General features: G+C 33.1%; 1 protein-coding gene across 2 annotated transcripts in view; it reads left to right on the top strand.

Annotated features, from left to right (window-relative positions):
• Window positions 1-4: 4 nt before the first annotated feature.
• Window positions 5-17,663, top strand: part of PKD (serine/threonine-protein kinase D3) — a 41,477-nt gene continuing 23,818 nt past the window's right edge. The window contains exon 1 of one of the 2 annotated variants that reach the window (XM_088258767.1): window positions 5-193. The gene's annotated coding sequence lies outside the window, so the exon portion shown is untranslated. The remainder of the gene's footprint in view (window positions 194-17,663) is intronic. The other variant, XM_088258768.1, reaches the window with a different exon arrangement.

Below are 17,663 nucleotides of genomic sequence, written 5' to 3'. Positions count from 1 at the left end.
TGTCAATTCGTGAGATTGGCTGACGGGAATTTGTGCTACTCGCTGTGAACTTGTTGATTTATATATTTGACTCCACAATTTTGGAAAAAATGGAGTTAAAAAATTAATAATAAGTGATGTATATAAGTTTTGTGCTCTTAAAAGTGGATTGTGTCAAAAACCTGTGAGGCGGATCTGGGTGTGATCTATACAGGTGGGTAACGGTACTGAATACTTAGACAACGTCAGAAATTATTGCAATTCTTTCATACATTTCTGAATGGTATTGGATATCTTGTTACTTTTTTTCCGTGTAATATATATTTTTTTAACTTTTATGTCATCACATTACTTCGGTCGTATTTAGCTCACATGTCTTCGTGTACATTTTATTCAATGTCAAATCTCCGACTTCGATACGCAATCATCCGTTTTACTTTCACGTTGATGTTTTTGTTTTTATAGGGTATCAAAGTCAATGTATTATTTGTATTCAATTTTACATTGGCCCAAAAAAATACTTTAAAATATTTCAGTTATGTTTTAATATCACTTAATTCAATTGCCTTTTATTACATCGAGTTAGTACAAAATGCACGAGAGCTGTGTATTTGGATATTGTGAAATAACTTAAGAAATGTTTTTATTTTTATTTTCTCTAGGTTCCGTTGAGTCTTACTTAATCATGTAAATATCTATTTCAATGCGTTACAAGCAATAGTTCTTTATTATACTATTCCGATGAAACTGTACGCGTATCTAACTCGAATCCGATAAGATCGCAATAAGTATATTTTTAACGAAAAACATAATTTTTTCTCGAAATATTTGCAAAATATCGTATTGTGAAAAAAAAAATGTCATGAAATTGTTGGCTAATATTGTATTATATTTTTCCCATTTTTTAATTCATCGTTTACTAAGTATATTATACAATAGATGTTCATTGTGCGTGTGTGTTCATTTTTTTAAATAGAAAATAATAGTCAACACCTCAGTATAAACATTCAATTATTGATACTGTATCGATAATCAATCCTTAAAGCTCTGGAGGACGATCAATAAATTTGTCAATGTCAACGTCACTTCACACTGATGCAAACATGAGCGTTATTGACCCAAAAGTGACTTTATCGACAAAGAAAACACAATTTTATGAAAATATATTTTCCAACGACTCAGTGGTGTAGTAGTTAAATTATTCGATTTCTACGCATAAAGTTCTTCATTTCGTATTTTGATCCCGTATTCGATCCCCGAAAGAAAAAAAAGTATGTATCATTTTCATTTAAACAATCAAAAAATTTGATGTTACCTTCGACTGACACTTTAGTAAAAATGCAGCGCCAATAAAGAAAATGTTATAAAATGGGCGAACGATGTCGCACAGAATCTGCCGAATTTAAAAAAATATATTTACACTCGTTCTGCTGCTTTTTGAAAAATTAATATGAAGATTATCTGAAAAATTCTTTGAATTGAACATCCCTTTTTCATTTGTGTGGTCAGTACAGACGGTCGCCTACTTTTTTGTTGTAAAATTATGTTATTTTAGACAAAAGAAATTGAGTTCTTTTGGAAATAATGTTTTTTTTGTTTTAAAAAATACCATAGTAGTTTGCTGATATGTCTACATTAAAATACTAGTTTTCTTAAAAATATAACGTGATCGTAAAAAATCACATTGAAATTCAGCTTTAAATACATGACCAATAGATTCTCACATTTTCTCAATCAAGACAAAATAATATAATCTAAATTTTGTAGACCAGCGTTGTTTTTATAAAAATACAATATCACGCTTTACACACAGCCAGGATAGTGTACAAATCTGCAGAAATGCACGCGCTCAGATAATGAATGAAACATAATTATAAAGTTTATCTTGCCAATAATTTACCAGACACAAATCTCTAACGACATAATTAAAAACATTACATTAACCTTGTGATAAGTTTTTTTGTCGAAAATAAACGACGATCAGACACAACAAATAAAGATTTTTTATTACTTACTGATTATATTTAAATGCGTTTTATTAATTTATTAAAATCTTTTTATAAAAACGATTAGTACGTTGGCAGATTCCATTGGTGTGCTATATATCTTTCGATCATACTGTTTAAATATTCATAACGAAACCAAATTATTGTGTTATTTTAAATAGGTAAGTACTATGTAATTATATTTCCGTGTGTGAAGTATTGTATTTCCTCTATAGATCTTATTATATTGCGGAAATCTTTATCTTATTTTATTGGGGAAAATAACAGGAAGACATAAAGACAGAGTATGACGAAAACAATAAATTCTGTCCCACAATTATAGGATGACCACAGTACAACGTGCATTTATACTAACAGTAATAATTACCGCAACAAGAGTTTTAAAATAAAATACAGAAGGAACATAAAAAATACACAGAACAGTGCTAATAATGGCCTTGTGTGTTAAATAGAGTAGCAGTCCTTCACTGATACCTTCAATAAAAGCACATAATATTTTGGAAATACATTCCTTACAGTGTTTTTCTTAAAATCTCGTTAAAAAATCGAAATACTAACTTAGATTAAATAAATCAACGATGGCGCAATAAGACCTACAGATTTAAATTTAAAAAAAAAGGATTTCTAAAATCATATTATATAGTTATTAGTAATGTTATAAGCATCATTCTCTACCTCCGTGGTGTAATGTTAGCCTGTTTAGCTACCGTGCTGCAGGTCCCGGTTTCGATTCCCAGGGGGGGGTGAAAATAAATATCGATTTTACACTGGTCCCTGAAGGGCAGGAGTCATCACATTGACTTCATGTTAGTAATGATCAAGATAAAACTGCGTCGATACGATGCAGTGCCCTATGCACCATTGGGTGCGGATTAGGGGGTTAGAAGAAGAATTGACAACACGGGAATTACGTACGGAAAATGATATCGGCCATTTCGGATGTCCAAATTTAAAACACAGTAAGGAACTTTTTTTTTAGTTTTTTTTTGCATTTTTGGACTAAGTAGAATCTACTTAGTCCAAAAATGCAAAAAAAAAGTACTACAAAAAATGTCCCTTACTGTGTTTTGAGTTTGGACAGCCGATTTGGCCACCCCGACTTATTTTGCTCTTATTAACAGATTTGAATAAATGAGTTTATATTTCTGTAATAAAACAAGTGATGTAGAATTTAAGGACATAAATGGTTTTTGGATTCTCGGCAAACGCTTGAGATTAAAAGTAAACTCGTAGAAGGAAAAAAAAACAATACCTGAGGTTAAGGCCCAGTATTCGTCAAGTCGCAATATAATTTACTTTAAACCCAGGTAAGATTTTACGCAGTTGTTTCTTCTTTCTTTCCTTAAAGCGCCGTTTTTGCACTTAAATAAGTTTTTCTTTCAAATAAATATGGGTTTGAAAAGAAAAGAGTTATCTAAAGGTAGGAAATTATAAAAAAATATATATATTTTTTTCTATACCAAATATTCTATATTAAATATTATTATACTACATATTCTAAAAAAACAAAAAAAATATACAATATTCATTGTTTAAAAAAAAAATCGGTCGTGAAGAGACGTTTGATCTCTCCGGTGGTCAGTCGGTGATTGAATTCTGTTTGCAAATGTCCCCTTAAATTACATATTTTTTCCAGTGCTACACTTATTCCGTCAGCCGATTAGACAGGATGCTAACCAACCGAATAAATGTCTTTCAAGTCCAAATAGTTCAATTCATGAATAAAACTGTGATTCATGTCACGATATCGATTTCCATTTATCGAAACTGCTTGACCATTCTCCTTCTAAGATATATGGTTCAATGACTCCTCCGGACCCAGAACCACACCAAACAGTGACACGTTTTTGATAAATCTCCACTGTGAAGTTTGGGATTATGTTCATAAACTTTACCCCGAGAATCCAGAAACCACCGATTATATTGGATTCAACGTCACTCGTAACCATTGTTGATAAACGCATCCATTTATTTTAGTTATAAATATTAGCTAAATAAATAATAAGTCCGCCGCCTCCGTGGCGTAATGGTTAGCGTGTTTGGCTATCGTGCTGGAGGTCCCGAGCTCAATTTCCAGGGGGGGTAAAAGTAAATATAACTGATTTTACACTTTAATATTTATTTGATATTACTCTGGACTGGTCCCTGAAGGAGGAGTGATCAAATAGCCTTCATTTAAGTAACGATCAAGATAACACTGCGGCAATACGATGCAGTGCCCTATGCACCATTAGAAGAAGAAGAAGCAATACATAATAAGTGTAACTAATCACATAGATGCGGGGTGTGGCGCTTTGAAAACTATATATATTACGAGTAGAATGTTTATACACTTTGTTGTTTTTTTAGGGTTTTGGATTTATATGCCTATTTACTATACCCGTTTATTTTTTTATATTTTATATTTTCCCTGTGTTAGTTTTGTTTAATTATTTTTTTTGTAACTTTCTTATTTGTGTTTTAGTCATGATAACCTTATGTCCCTAAATGAGAAATGTAAATTACTCATCGGGAATATTATATATCTGACTTATGTATGCAATATGTTTTGAAAAAAAAAGTATAATATATAATGTATAATATTTGTCGGGTTGTTGTCCCGTGGTCAGTGTCGCGGACTCTTTTAAGTCAGAGTTTCTCGGTTCGAACCCACTCTACCACAATTACACGGCTTACAGAAATAGTTTGAAATTGAAATATTTGTGTAAATAATAAGAACACAAATATTTCTCTTTTTTTATAAAAAATAAAATTTGGGACAAAAAATCACTCAAATTTATTACTGGTTTTTCGTATTCATGAATCAGTTGGAGAATAAGTAATTAAATGCTTCATTACGCATCACGCCTATCGGAACAGTTCGTTTCGCAATACGGAATCGCAATGAAATGCCTCACCTACCGGTTGTACGTTTCTGAATAGCCCAACCCACTGGTCGCCCACCCCTGCAGCTAGTAGAGCCTGGATTGACACCAATGCAATGTGCTGAATGCTGACTTTGCTATGACCTCTGCATAAGATGAAAAATCTTCAAACCTACCTTATTCAAAATAAAATTACATTATTTATATATAATATTATTCCCTTTATTTATTAACCTATATAAACACCTAAATATATTTTTTGTTCGTTAGTTTTAATTTGTACCAGAAGATAAAAACATCTATCGTTTTCTAACTAGTCGTATATATAAATAAAACTCATTAAAGTGGTATATTCAAGTGTTTAATTTTAACAAAATAAAATTCCTACATAAAGGATAAAATAAAACCATTTTTGAAGAAAAAAAAACAGAGTTTGGCTCCGGTCAGTCTCCACCCTAGGGGTTTGAAAATGTATGACGTGGTGCCTGAAGGTATGAAGAATGGAGAGTCTGAAAGGATTTAAAAATAAATGTTTTGTTTACTGTCAGAAGATGTATATATATATATGTATATATATATATGTATATATATATATGTATATATATATATATATATATATATATATATGTATATATATATGTATATATATATACATATATATATATATATATATATGTATATATATATATATATATATATAAATATATATATATTTATATATATATATATATATATATATATATATATATATACATATATATATATACATATATATATATACATCTTCTGACAGTAAACAAAACATTTATTTTTAAATCCTTTCAGACTCTCCATTCTTCATACCTTCAGGCACCACGTCATACATTTTCAAACCCCTAGGGTGGAGACTGACCGGAGCCAAACTCTGTTTTTTTTTCTTCAAAAATGGTTTTATTTTATCCTTTATGTAGGAATTTTGTTTTGTTAAAATTAAACACTTGAATATACCACTTTAATGAGTTTTATTTATATATACGACTAGTTAGAAAACGATAGATGTTTTTATCTATATATCTATATATATATATATATATATATATATATATATATATATATATATATATATATATATATATATACATATAATATGTATATATGATGTAAATTAAGTGTAAAAAATAGTTTGTATTAAATGTAATATAAGCGAACTAAAGAAATAAAATTATTCTGGACTGGAAACCATAAGGACATTTTGACATCTACACCATTTTTGTTCTCGAGAAAGTTTTTTTAAAGAACCGTGTGACACTTTTATGATTCACCGATTGCTTTGAAATTTTAACACAACGCTGCATTCAAATACTCGCGTTTAAAAAAAATCCATTTATGTAAAAATAGGCAGGTAAAGACAGGTAAAAATGTTTTTTTTGTATTTTTTCCGCAATGGCATCGCCATCTGTAGAACATGACATCAACACACGCAATACCACTAATCGCGCAACAATACTAAAAATTGGTCATGGCGGACAGCGTGCTTCTTGACAGCTGCTATCGGGTAGCATATTTTTTCGTTTGCATTGCTGTTTCATGGATTTAAAAAAATATATTTTTATTGCTTCACAACCATTTTAAAACGATACAGTTTTGGTTTTCGCACAGATATTTAGTTTTTCCTTTGGGTATCCGCATTTTTATTTTTACTTTTTGAAATCACTGGTTTTAAAAATAGTGGTAATTTTTTTATTATTTTTTTATTAGGGTTAACAACAGCAACATATGTAAAACAAATCATTAAACAAGCCAATTATAGTTAACCACGGAAACATAAAAATGATTACAAAATATTTAGTGTAGATCTAGGGAATAAACACGTATTTATGAGAGAAAATGTGTGTAAGATTAAATGTGATTGCATATTCCATTTTGGCGTATTAATTACATGAACCTCTTTTGTTTCATACCTCCAGTTTTCTTCGCAACAACCTAGAAATATCTCCCTGGCGCATATATTTTGCGCACATTCGCGGTCAATACTGCACATCGAATGGCGATGTTTGTTTTTAGTAAAACATCAAATAATTTGTATTTATTACTTGCTCTTGTAGGTGAATGTTTTTTTATTACGAAACCGCCGGTTCTAACCCTTTGGTTACCAGGACTTTTGGGGTTTTGTGAAAATAACACAATTGCTCCAAATTTTTATTTCCCTCGCTCAGTTAAGTAGGCTCGCATTTCGCATTAAACATAATATGTTACCATACTATGGTAAATATGCATCTCTGAAATTTCTTAATTTGGCAGGTGTACCTTGAATAGAAAAAGTTTGCGGAACACTGCGCTAGAGTATCGGAAGCAGATGTATCGGATTTTGAGCCTACTTAGGCTCGCATTTTGCGTTAAACATAATATGTTAAATATGTTACCATACTATGGTAAATATGCATCTCTGAAATTTCTTAATTTAGTAGGTGTACCTTGAATAGAAAAAGTTTGCGGAACACTGCGCTAGAGTATCGAAAGCCGATGTATCGGATTTTGAGCCTACTTAGGCTCGCATTTTGCGTAAAACATAATATGTTAAATATGTTACCATACTATGGTAAATATGCATCTCTGAAATTTCTTAATTTGGTAGGTGTACCTTGAATAGAAAAAGTTTGCCGAACACTGCGCTAGAGTATCGAAAGCAGATGTATCGGATTTTGAGCCTACTTAAGCTCGCATTTTGCGTTAAACATAGTATGTTAAATATGTTACGATACTATAGTAAATATGCACCTCTGAAATTTCTTAATTTGGTAGGTGTACCTTGAATAGAAAAAGTTTGCGGAACACTGCGCTAGAGTATCGAAAGCCGATGTATCGGATTTTGGTTACCGAAAGGTTAAATAAATTTCACGTGCAGGAAGGCAAAATGATGTTTAGATTCAATCCATTTTATGTTCGGCATTGGTGATTTTTCATCTCCGACCGGGTTTTTCAAGGTCCAGCAACGTTTGATCGACAGATATCGCATTCCGGCCAATCTCACATTTGCCAAATTAAACTGAAATGTAAATTCCATCGTAATGTAACCCGTTATTTGGAAATGAGATCGGAATGTTCCGTTTGATAAATCAATCTAGTTTTCTTTTCATTTGCTTCCATTCAAAATTAATATTACTCGTAGTTCGTAAATATTTATAAACACTCGCGTAAAAAGGTTATAAACGATTCTGTTTACGGGGAATAAATTAGTGTTTTAAAAATAACCTAGTTAGGTTAATTTTATGTTATCTATATAAATAAAAATATAATTTTTCGCTTGTAAATTTTTTTCTCCTAAGGTAATCCAACGATTGCTTTGAAATTTTGACACCTCGTTGAATTCGAATGTTTTCGTGTTTTTATTTATTCATCTATTATATATTCTTCTTTCTTCTTATTTGTCAGCCGTCTCTCGTGTATAATAATGATGAATTTCTCTGTTAAAAAACGGTTTGGTGTTAGTGTTAGTCGTTTTGAACATTATTTGAAGCATGGTATTTATATGGTCTGATTATATAATTACTGTTCTGACTGTTCGCGGTGTTACACTCGTGCAAATATTCAATAAAGTTTTAGAAGCAAGCTTTTGCGGACTAGTTATGAAATGGCAAAGGAAAGACTGAACGGTGGCTCGGTATATACAGTATCGAACAGATTAATTGAAACAAAACTTTTTTTTCGTATTTTCAACACCCTCTAAAAAATTTTTTTTGGGGGTGTTCCTCGTAATATAGACCAGGGCTGCTTCTTTCAGTAACTGAGATAATGAATAGCGAGAAGTATCACCCAATTCTACTGGAAAAAATACTACCAGAGATACAAAAACGAAGGTCAAATGGTAATGGAATATTTCAGCAGGATTTAACCCCCTGCCACAAATCCAAACAAAACGATGAATTGTGATGGACTGGTCAAAATGTTTGACAGAAATAAACCTAATTGAAAATTCATCGGCAATCTGTAAGAATCGGCTCTCGAAATTGATTGCACTACGGTGGAAAAGCTCACTTTGTCCTTAATTCAGGTATGGTTTCGAAACGAAAAAAATGGCATCCACGTGCCAAAACCTTATATAATAGATGCCAAGAAGAGTGAAATCTTTGATTGAGCCTAAATGAGATCATATTATAAATATAGTAATTTGTAATATAACTAATAAACAAAAGATTTTACATAACTTTTTACGAAAATACAACAAAAAAGTTTTGTTTCAATTAATCTGTTCGATACTGTACTATATACGAAAATGTATAGGTATAGTATGCGGCGTGCAGTCTTGCAGTAATCGAAATCGCCATTTCTCAACCTCCATACAGCACGCTCGCAAAGGGAAAGGTAGCAGAGTGGAAGGAAAACCCATAAAGCTAAGTGCAATGAAAGTGAGTAAATATGTAAATGGGGAGAGGTAAGCGCGGAATGCTTCCTTTGTGTAAAATTTCATTTCCACGGGCGACTGCTGTGGATTTAGAAAATAGATCGAAGGCGGTCTGTACCCATGCAACAGTAGATGGTATTAATCGTTTAAAGTAACCTTTACACTGACTATTACTTGCTTACTTTCTAAATAGTAGTTCTCTGTTTGTACCCCCGAGGCATTCTTGGTGTGTAATCGTTTCGTTTAATCCTATACACCTAAAATAATATATCACATTTTTGTCACATGCGCTCATGATAAGATTCGGCTCGTAACGCATGTCTGTGTTGAAAACATAAGTGCATGTTGGTCTTCGGGTCGACCAAAAATCGCATGTGTTAGACATTTTGTGTAGTTTTGAGTGTGTAAATGGTGCTATGGTGGTGAAGGGTGGTATTGTTTGCATGCTGTATTAGTGATTGTCCTGACGAAGAGACGGATACGTCTCGAAACCGGTAGACATAAAAATCTCGGTGAGTGGTTATTTATTATTATTATTAACATTTTTGTAAAAAAATAAATAAATAAGATTTGGTATAATAATAGGGAAATTGCTTTATGGACTCTCCGCGGTATGACAAAGACGATAAATTCAGACTCTTTGATAGTTTATATTTCCAATCCTCCTATACAAGATAAAATAAGACCGTTTTTAAAAAAATAAACTGTTGCAAAATTGTATAATGTATAAATAAGGGTTTGAAAATGTATAATGAGATGCCTGAATGTATGAAGAATGAAAAGAGTCTGAAAGAATTTAAAAATAAATGTTTTGTATAATATCTTCTTCTTCTTCACACTCTTATCCGCACCCCCAACGGTGCATAGAGCACTGCATCATACACACCACTTAAAAACACTACTTCATGACTACTGATTTTCATGAAACCAGCAGTCGTTATGTAGTGTTTTTATGTGGTATCACACAAAGTGAACGATGAATGATAAGGAGAGTTATATTACCATACCACAAAGTAACAATGCTTTTGAAATACAAAAAAAAATCGCTTATCATGACTATTCGATACATAATCGGATATCTGTAGTAAATACATAATATTCGAGACGACTGATATTCTATAAATAGGGTTTGCGGTTATTTTCTTTTAATTTAGTGATAATACGAACCATTGCATTGCTGAATTACACAGTTGCCCAACCTTTTTTCCTCCTGCCGAAATTTCTCGTCGACGGGTGAAGGGGGGGGGGGGAAGAGAGTGCTAGAATGACCCCTCACAGAGGGAGGAGAAATAAAAATATATTCCCCACTTCCCATCCCTCTTGTCTGTCTCCCAGGTCTCTTTGTACCCATATAAAACCTCCCATCGGGCTGTGGTACTGTCTCTTTCGCGAATCTATGGTATATTACTACTACTACTACCATAACGCCGTTTCCCCGCAGAGGTAGGCAGAAAGGATGGAACGCCACACTTTTCTGTCCTGACATACACTCCTCGCCTCCTTCATATCCATTCATCTAGTCATACATGTCCTCCGATTACGCAGACTTTTGACACCGCCAGATTTTAGGTTCTGATTGATCTGATCGTGCCAAGTCTTTTTCGGTCGTCCTCGTTCTGTTTTCCCTCTCACATTCGCCACATATATTTTCTTAGTCATTCTCTCGTTATCCATTCGCTCCACATGTCCATAAGAACTCTTCCTAATCTTTTCAATTATTCCTTGTTCAGCCTTACATTCCTTTCTTATATCTTCGTTTTATGGTATATTAGAACATATAAAACAGGTACTTGTGTATGATAAAAGTGATTGCAATAAAACGTAATTAACCATGAATATAAAGGGTGTTTGGTACTATAGATTGATGTGAAACCTGAAAAGGTGATAGGGAAAGATTTTAGAGACCCTTATGATCATATATGATATCAGCGGTTATTGATATCTTGACATTTAATGTCCGGCTCTTCAAATAAATCATAATAAGACTTTTCTATAACAATCTTATCCGTTTAGTGAATTTTAATTTTTAAATTATAAATCAAACCCTGAAGAGGGTAACCGGTTATTGCCGAAACTAGTTGGTTTAAAAAATTGAGTGGATCAAAAAGTCGTTTTATTTTTCCCAATAATATATCACAATGATCCACAAATTAATGATTGAAATATTCAAAATATAATTATTTTTCGGTGATACATTTCGCTCACTCCTTTCAACAACGTCAAATATCAAAAATCGTCAATTTTCAGTTGTGCATGTTTTCGGAAAATGCCCAGAAAATGTTCTATATCCCACCAAAAGCGGCATATTTTTAACTTAATATTTACCCGCTACAGGGCAGAAAGTATTGTTTTTGCATTTTGAAGAAAGGGTATTGTTTAATTATTTTTTTAAATAAACTACATATTTTTCAAATGGAGAAAAAATATGCAGGTTTTAACCTAAAAATATCTGTTGCATAGTAAAAAGTTCAATAAGTGGCTTGATATTTATTTTGAATACATTTTATTATATTTTTAAACATTAAAAACGATCTCCTGAAAAATCAAGTTTTTTGATATATGACGTTGTTGAAAGGAGTGAGAGATTTGACGTGTCGCTTATTTCATTTTGATACAGTACCACTGCTCTGGCCGGTCCATTCGGTCGAATGGAATAATGCAGTCGATTTGTATACTCGTACATATCTGGTGCAATGTCTCGACTCTCAGGCGCGTGGGCGAGATGAAAGTCGCTCGGCTGCTGCCAGCCTCCTGCCGGCTGCCGCGATACGACTGCAGTAGGAGACGATGCCGAATAGGCGACCGCCATTCAATTATCCCAATTCTCAGTCGAGCGAACAGCGCGAGTCTATTGCTCTTACCGCACTTAGTAGATGACTAGTGTACCATATATCGCTCACTCCTTTTCACAACGTCATATATCAAAAAACTTGATTTTCAGGAGATAGTGTCTATTCAAATATTTCCAAAATCAATTCATTCATTGTTTGTAAAGGGTGACTCATAAGGCTGTGAGTAGTCTCCATATTACCAATTGGCTCTTTGCAATATTTTCAAGGAACCTAACCCCCCCCCCCCTGCAAATACTGAGACGGATGACTATATCGCTCAAACTTTTCAACAACGTCATATACCAGAAAACTGGATTTTCAGGAGATCGTTTTTAAAGTTTAAAAATATAATGAATTGTATTAAAAATAAATATCAAGCCACTTATTGAACTTTTTAATGTGCAACAGATCTTTTTAGGTGAAACGTGAAGGTTTTTTCTCCGTTTGAAAAATATTTAGTATATTTAATAAAAATAATTAAACAATACCTTTTCTTCAAAATGCAAAAACAACATTTTCTGCCCTGTAGCGGGTAAATATTAAGTTAAAAATATGCCGCTTTTGCTGGGATATAGTACATTTTCTGGGCATTCCGAAATCCGTATCGAATGTAGTTAGAAATAGAAACAAAGGAAAACCGAGGAAAACGATCGAGTATTTCAAATACCTGAAAGTGGTCAGGTCAGGAGGCGGAATAATCGGTGGGTATGTATGAATGTGGAAGAGACGAAGATTTTTATCAAAGGTGTATTGGTGCGGCGTTCAGTTCTCTCTGCTTACTCCTGAGGAGAAGCGGCATGAGAGTTAGTTACTTAGTTAGTTTTACCTGTAAATATTTACAAAACCTTTACATTTTGACTTAGAGGTAACAATTTGAACGCTTAAAAGTTATTAAAATCTAAAACTTTCAGCAGTCGTTAAAAATTTAACCGTAGTCATAGAATAGTCCCTACCACTAATACACATTCGGAAAGAGATCGTTTTGTGACCTTTTAGATCGCAGGTGCCGAACCGTCGACACGCTCGTCACAAAAGTTGCGTTTATTATCAAAATATGTAATAAATTAGCGATAACAAAAAAAAAGAAAATATAAGCGCATTTATAAATAATTAAAAAAACACTAACTAACTAACCATCACGTCGCTTCTTTCCAGGGGTAGGCAGAGAGAATAGAACGCCACAGCATTCTGTCTTTGCAAACATTCTATGCCTCTTCCATGTTCATGCATCTCCTCATACATCCCCCCCGTGTTTCGATTCCTAACCTGACCGCTTTCAAGTATTTGGCATACCTGATCGTGCCAAGTTTTTCAGAAACCATGAAAGTAGACTGAATGCAGTCGAAATGCGATCTCTCAGAAGAATGTGCGACACAACGATGTATGATAGATGTTCGAATAGTGAAATAAGGAAGGAATGCAAAGCTGAGACAAGCATTATCGATAAAATTAAGAAAGGTGTGTTGAGATGGTTTGGACATGTAGAACGAACGAGTGAGGAAAGAATGGTAAAACAAATTTATGAGGCGAATATAAATGGAAAGAGGAGCAGAGAAAGGCCGAGAAAAACTTGAAAATCCGAGAAAAACTCAGATTAAAAAACACTATTTGTTTGTTTGAAAATGCTTATGAGTTTATTCCAAAATTTAGACAGGCGCCGTGGCATAGTCGAGTAGACGTTCGACTCATTTATTTTCAATTGGTCCGGGTATTTGTAATGTATTTTTCACTTATAGCATACTCAATTATTCTACCTCCAAACAAGCCTCTAAAATAGAAGCTTTGTAAATTATTCCTTTGAAAAAATACTTTAAAGTTCTGTAAATATTGCGCCTCGTTTTTGACGTCACGTATGAAATAATTTAACAAAAGTGAAATTATTTTTTCCACAAACAATGACTCGTGTAAAAGAATTGTGTGAGCACAAAAAAGGTTTCATATATCTGAGTTAGATCATCGCGGTCATCGTATTGGGCCACTTTCAGTATTTATGAGTTCATTATTTATTTTTTAATAGATACCCATAGACACCTTCGTAAAATATCGCATTAAAAGCGCTGTTTTTATTGCTGCAAATCGAGATAACACGATAATTTAGTTTCAACTCCTCTTTTTCATATTTTTCATATCATAGTTGGAAAAAACGATCTACAAGAGAGAGAAAAAAACAGTATCTGCAATCTTCCTTCCAGTTCAACCTAAGGTTGAAAATATATAGATATATTATAATTTAAAATTACGTCTAATGCAACATGTTGGAGTCCCAAAAAACTGGATTAAGACTACAAACGCTCCTGTTTAATGATTACCAAAGAAATACTACCGCTGAAATATTTAACTAATTTTGATTTTTTTGTTTAGTATTCGTTGAATAGCTATTTATTTTTCTTATCCAGGTAACATTTAACGTAAATTTTTTTTAATGACCGTTTTTGTATTAAAAAATAAGTTTTTCTTCGAAATAAATATGTGGTTTTGAAAAGAAAAGAGTTATTGAAAGATGAGGAGATTAAAAATCAGATAAGGAGTTTAAAATATATTTTTTCAATACATATATTCTAATAAAATAAAATAAACCAAAATGTATTCTTAAAAAAATGGGCGTAACCTGACGATCGCCTCTATGGGTTGCCAGAAGGTAACTGAGTTTTATTATTGCGAGTATGGCCTTAATACGGCATCATATTCTTTTTTTGCCTTAGTTTTACAGTCTCTTTACAAACTCATCATTGTAAAATACTATTTTATTATCAACTGGTATTTTTTCTATGAAATGTGTCGATCGAAGATTACGTGTTGACTCTTAGTCCACCCGGACTTAATTTATTCGTGACCTACAAATTAGCGCAAGAGGTAATGAGTAATGACGTGATTTCTCGTCATTTCCAGCAAACCATTGTCGTTTTCGTGGGCATTTCATTAAGCGGAAAGTAATGTATGTGTTACTGGGAACACTGCTCAATGAGAACTAAGTAATTAGCATAAATGTTTTTGTCTTCAAGGCAAGTAACCTAAAAAGTTCTCAAGTCCTCTCTTTCGTAGATGTTTATTTTACCTGTGAATGGTACGTACTAAATAGATTTTTAACTGACTTTTTTTAAATGATTAAAAATACATCCTTTGTTGTTCTTTACACTACCAACATCCATAATCTTAAAAGTATAGACGATTTTTTAAAAGTAGTATGGTATTGAAATGCGATCTCTCAGAAGAATGTGCGACAAAACGATGTATGATAGATGTGCGAATAGTGAAATAAGGAAGGAATGCAAAGCTGAGACAAGCATTATCGATAAAATAAAGAAAGGTGTGTTGAGATGGTTTGGACATGTGGAACGAATGAGTGACGAAAGAACGGTAAAACAAATTTATGAGGCGAATGTTAGTGGGAAAAGAAGCAGAGGAAGACCGAGAAAAACATGGTACGATCAGGTATGCCAAATACTTGAAAGTGGTCAGGTTAGGAGTCGTAACAATCGGCGGGTATGTATGAGGAGATGCATGAACGTGGAAAAGGCGAAGAATGTTTGCAAGGACAGAGTGGTGTGGCGCTCTATTATCTCTGCCTACCCCTGCGGGGAAGCGGCGTGATGGTTAGTTAGTTAGTAAGTTAGTATGGTATTGAAATAAGTGCACGGTTACATTTTTTTACAAAAACAATTTGGATCTAATTTTATAAATATGTCATTCATATGTCGTTCACATCTGTAGTGTAGTGGTCAGCGCGTTCATTCTCCGTTATGGAGGTCTCGGGTTCGATTCCCAAGGGGTTCAAAATAAATATGAGCGATTTGGCACTCTACTTTTTATTCAATGTTACCCTGGACTGGTACCAGAAGCGCATGGCTTTTCACCTTTCCCTCATGTATTTAACAAGATAACGCTGCTTAAATACGATTTAGTGCCCTATGCATCAATGGGTACGGATGAGGGTTAGATTTTTCTTTTTTTAATTTGCAGTCACCCAGTGAAAGGATGTTTCTGCCAGTGTCAAGTCATATTTTTGTTTACAATCTACATTTTTTAAAGGACTAATAGAACATGAAAATACTAATTGTATTTAGGGGGTATTCGCAAACACAGAATTCAATCACCGGCCGACCACCGGAGAGGTCACACGTCTCTTCACGCCCGATTTTTTTTAAAGAATGTATATTCTAATACAAAATTATTCATATTTTCTCGAATAAACCCAAACATAATGTTTGGATTTAATCAAATCAAACTTTTATCCGCTCCCCAATGGTGCATAGGGCACTACAACATATGAACGCAGTGTTATCTTCTTCGTTAACACATAAAGGAAAGGTGATCAGCCCTCCGCTTCAGGTACCAGTCCAGGGTAATATTGAATAAATATTAGAGTGAAAAAATCAGATATATTTATTTGACCCCCCCTGGGAATCGAACCCGGGACCTCTAGAACGGTAGCCGAGAGTGCTGACCATTACACTACGGAGGTGGATTGGATTTAATAGTGAATATAAATAATCATTCATAAAATAAGTTTTATCCAGCATCATCGTAGTTTGAACAAGAGTCTTACGCTCAGTACAGATATCAGCTATCCGTGCAAACAATCTTTATTTGTTATTGATTTATTTACCCGAGTAGGGAATCGAACCTGGAATCCAATGTTGCAATTCTAAAAAGAGAAATATTTGTGTTTTTATTATTTATACAAATATTTCAATTTCATATATATTTTACTATAAAATGACGCAGACAACTGGATCACCGCCTAATTTCATTGTGTCAACATACAACCTTATTAGAATGTTATTGTGAAATGCCTACTCCATTGACAATAGCGAGGTAAACCGGTTTTTTGCTGGTATCGAAATAAAAAAAAACTAAATTTATAACGGTGCAGAGGAATGATAAGTGGCAATTATTGGGACTCGTCGAAAATCTTGTCGACTGATGAAAATTTGCCCTCGTTGGCGGGAGAAAAACTCGCATTTGATTCGGGAAAATGAGAAACAACATAACGCTCACTCCTTTCAAGAACGTCATAAATAAAAAAAACTTGATTTTTCAGGAGAACGTTTTTAAAGTTTAAGAATATAGTACAATGTATTAAAAATAAATATCAAGCCACTTATTGAACTTTTTACTGTGCAACAGGTTTCCATTTGAAAAATATTTAGTATATTTGAAAAAAATAATTAAACAATACCTTTCCTTCAAAATGCAAAAACAACACTTTCTGCCCTGTAGCGGGTAAATATTGAGTTAAAAATATGCCTCTTTTGCTGGGATATAGTACATTTTATGGGCATTCCGAAAACATGCACAACTGAAAATTGACAATTTTTGATTTATGACGTTCTTGAAAGGAGTGAGCGATACTTATTCTTACATTTTTGACATCTCAACATAGATAAAAAAGGATATAAAAGTCTGGGTATTTGCAGGGCTTATAACCTGCCATAGGTTTGTTAAGTGATCACTTTACGCACGTAAAATTATTCTTATCCATCTATGCATTTAACTCAATATAGATGAAGAAGAATACGCGCATAAATGTAGAATAATAATTGCTCTTGTGTAATGTGATCACTTGATCAGCTTATGACAAGTCATAAAGCGTATCTACATT

This window comes from Brachycentrus maculatus, unplaced genomic scaffold, assembly GCF_059751285.1.
Source record: "Brachycentrus maculatus isolate JH-2025_06_01 unplaced genomic scaffold, ASM5975128v1 h1tg000104l, whole genome shotgun sequence".
NCBI lineage: Eukaryota > Metazoa > Arthropoda > Insecta > Trichoptera > Brachycentridae > Brachycentrus > Brachycentrus maculatus.
This window is presented reverse-complemented; position numbering and strand designations above follow the sequence as displayed.